Consider the following 4,175-nt stretch of genomic DNA (forward strand, 5'->3'; position numbering starts at 1 on the left):
TCATTTCATAGTTTTGGTTGGGGAAACATCCAGTCCCCTAAGGATTTCTGCATAGTTTAAGAAAAACTAATTCATGTAGATTTAATAACCTTGGGGGTTATTTTGCTTCTGTATTTGGGGACCCCAATGTATAGACCCCTAATTTTTCTGTTTTTTTCTGAGTGACTAAGAAATCAGACCTGAAGTTTATTATATATGGTATCTTACCTTGCACACTATCCTATACTGATTTGCATATGTTGTTTCTACAAAACATTTTAAACTTATATTCCTTGTCGATTTTCTATTCAGTCCCAGGTTGAAATTAATTTCCCAAAACCTGCACTTATCTCTATTACCTAAGTCCTAAAGACTATTTTTTTTTTCTTCTTCTCTCCCCAGCCCAGCACCCCACACTTAACTCCCATTATGATCAAGCCATCTTTAAAATTTCAGTTAATTTGAGCTGCTGGAAGTGACAACACGGATGTTTCAGAATAGTAAGAAATTACTGATTAGGTGTCTTAAGCTGACTAGTGGGCTTCTTGATAAAACTACCCTGTGTGATTGATACACAATCTCAAATATGAATAACATATAATTCATCCAAGTTCATCCCTATTTCCCTAATGGAAGAATGACTTTTAATTAGTATATTTCTACCCTTTTGGTTATCTACTGCCCATGTTTTTTGATATATTATGGTCCACCCAAATTTGACCATCCTTTTGTGAATATATATGTGTTTGCTTTAAGGAGAATGCAAAATGTGAGTGGGTGAGTGGTGACACGGGTTAAAAGTGCCCCTGGGGTCAAGTCAGACATATAAGAAGTAAGGAAACATGCTTTTTTTTTTTTTTTAAGATTTTATTTATTTATTTGACAGACAGAGATCACAAGTAGGCAGAGAGGCAGGCAGAGAGAAAGAGTGGGAAAAGACTCCCCTCTGAGCAGAGAGGGGCTCGATCCCAGGACCCCGGGATCATGACCTGAACAAAGGCAGAGGCTTTAACCCACTGAGCAACCCAGGTGCCCCAACATGCTCTTAAATGGGCTTGATTCAAAAGAAAATTTCATGAGAATGATATGCTTACCATATTCACTGCCTATCCTGGTTCTTGTTGAAGCTGAAACTTCAAGAAGTATTTCTCTAGCAATGCTTTATATTTTCTGACTATGACCATTTGAGGACCTGAATTTCAACTCAAATATTTCATCTTCAAAGCGCAGAAGTTACATCTACCTAAAATCCACTACATTCTCTTAAGAGAGAATACTACTGGTCTGTGCATCTTACTACCAAATTATTTTACCATCTTTAAAATGCATTCCAGTATAAGGGGTTTCTGTTACTTGCTCATTTTTTTACAGATTTTATTTATTTATTTGACAGAGAGAGAGAGGGCTCATAAGTAGGCAGAGAGGCAGGCAGAGAGAGCTGGGGAAGCAGGCTCCCTGCTGAGCAGGGAGCCTGATGCTGGCTTTGATCCCAGGATCCTGAGACCATGACCTGAGAGCCAAAGCAGAGGCTTAACCCATTGAGCCACCCAGGCATCCTTGCTCATTTTCTTAACATGTATGTTTGGTGGGCTCACGGTACTATGAAGTAGGCATTATTGTCTCTATTTGATATTTTTAGGGAGAGAGAGGTCAAACTCTTAATTCAAAATCACACAGCTGCTGAATGGCCAAGGTGACGTTGAAACCCCAAGTGCTTCATCTTCAGAGCCCACTAAGTCATATTGCTTCCCTGCAAACAAAATTTGAATGAGCTATTCTTTGGTTTGGAAATACTGGTTCAAAGATGTCATTACTGGTGTTTTAAGAAATAAAGCATTAGAGGGGCGCCTGGGTGGCTCAGTGGGCTAACGCCTCTGCCTTCAGCTCAGGTCATGATCCCAGGGTCCTGGGATGGAGGCCCCCTTTGGGCTCTCTTTTCAGAGGGGATCCTGCTTCCCCCTCTCTCTCTGCCTGCCACTCTGCCTACTTGTGATCTCTGCCTGTCAAATAAATAAATAAAAATCTTAAAAAAAAACAAACAAACATTAGAGATGAAGTAACTGTCGTATCTGCATATAACCCTCAGACATAATCTCCGCCACCACTTCTGAAAGGCACCCATCTCATGAGTCTGGTTTTTACTTCCAGTCTACTTTATATTTTCTATATAAGTAAAATAATTACATCTTCATAAACATATGGAATCTTGCTTTGAGTGATTTTAATGTAGTAAAATAGTATATTTGGGGACCTTTTAAACATATTTAACTCAACATTATATTTATGTTTAAAGTACTTTCCATTGACCCTCCCTCTAGGCTTAGGAGTTGGGACGCTTTATAAAACTGTTGTAAGAAAGATTTTGAAACTGTCTGGGAGAGAATGTGACCAGCTTCAAGTCACAGGTGACAAAATATAACACAGAACTGGAAAGAAGGCTCTTTCCCTATGTTTGCATGGAATGAAAAATGCTTTGCCAGGCTCACGACAGAATTTGATGGAAGCATCTGGGTTGGTACCTTTAGCATGGACATTCTTTTTTAATTATTATTATTATTATTAGCATGGAATTCTTGAGTGGTGGGTGGACCAAGTGACATCAGGAAATGAAGAATAGATTGGATGCCAAGGATGGATTTCAGCTGACAGACCCGTCTGTGAGAGCAAGTGAGAAACATCCTAAAATAATTGTTAAGTCCTTCTGGAAAATCCTACTTTCCAGTCCTTTAAAATGTGGAGCCCTAATTACAAAAATGTGGTCTTTCAGAAGACGTGAAAGTGACATTATCTGTAACCACAGACTAGTGAAGCCTGTTATATAGGAATTACTCAGTGTTCACTCCACTGGCAATTTTCACTCCCTCCTCTCTTGGAGGATTTTCATGACATTCAGAGTGATGTATGATTATGCACACATCTTAAGGGTCAGCAAATATTCTTGCAAAAACTGGCTCACTCCTCACTTAGGTTTCAAAGCCACATGAGCACAAGGACATTTCTGTGGAACTTGGGGTGAGGCAGCAAGGGCTCCAAGAGGAAAGACTGTGGGTGTTGGAAGGTCAATACTGAAAATTTAACATCAGCGCTAAAAGTTCTCTTCCTTAATTTATAGTCGCCTCTGCTGATACACAAAACGATCAGAGGCAAGGACATTATTTTCACAAATCACATATGCTTCACTATGTTTCTAAAAGAGAAATAATGACATTTCATAGAGTTTCACCTCACAGAAGTCAATCCTCCTGATTCTTGGACCGGCCCTACATTGTTATGTTTCTGGCTTCTCCTGAGCCACCTGTGCAATGTCCTAAGTTTTCATTTCAGAAAACCTAAGCAGTCTTTTTATATGCTTAATAAAGTCAGACGTGGTGAACTTCAGGCTTTAGGGATAGAAGAATAGGGGAAAATTAGAGAGGAAAATGCATATGGAAAAAATAACACCAGGTTGTTATTCTAGCAAATGGTCACATTTGTTTTCAATATGGTTTTGAATTCAGTGTGCGAGATTGAAATTTGACTTTTCTTCGAAGTCGGTCTCAACCCAAGTATGAATGGAAGAAGTTATTGAAGGTTTCAGAGGAATATCCGGAACAAAGCGGCACTCAGATATGAGTAATTTCCAAGACATTACTTAGGTTAATTTGGTTACATTTTTCTCAAGGGTAAAATAAACATAGTAATAATTGCCATGGCTTGCTACAGAGTATTTTCAGTAAAAAAACATTTTTTTTTTATTCCAACATTATAGGTAATGCCACTGTTATTTTAGTCAAAGCCTGGTTTTAGTTGAAGCTGGAGGCCATGTGATCAGGAATGTCAGAAAAATGAAAGGAAAGTGCAAAATCTTTGACTCCAGAAGAATAGTAACTCTGTGATGAAGAGGCTCCAGATAGATTTCTCCCTAGTGATATTGGCTAATTTGTTACTCTTTTATGTACATTTATTTTTAGTCACCAGAGAACAACAGTCAGCAATACCATATGAAAATTCCCCCTGACCTAGGGAATTCCAAAGGGGAAATCTCTTCTGGTTTTCATTTTCTGTGTCACTTTAAAGACCATCTATGGCTATTTTTTTTTTTTTTTTCAATAGTAAATCAGATCAGCCTGAAAATACATTGAGAAAACAAGAAGGCTCAGCTGAAAATACATCGAGTGCATTTCATGATCCCCTCCCCAGACCAGGATGCAAAGCCA

The sequence above is a fragment of the Mustela nigripes genome, chromosome 13 (genome assembly GCF_022355385.1).
Source record: "Mustela nigripes isolate SB6536 chromosome 13, MUSNIG.SB6536, whole genome shotgun sequence".
Lineage (NCBI taxonomy): Eukaryota > Metazoa > Chordata > Mammalia > Carnivora > Mustelidae > Mustela > Mustela nigripes.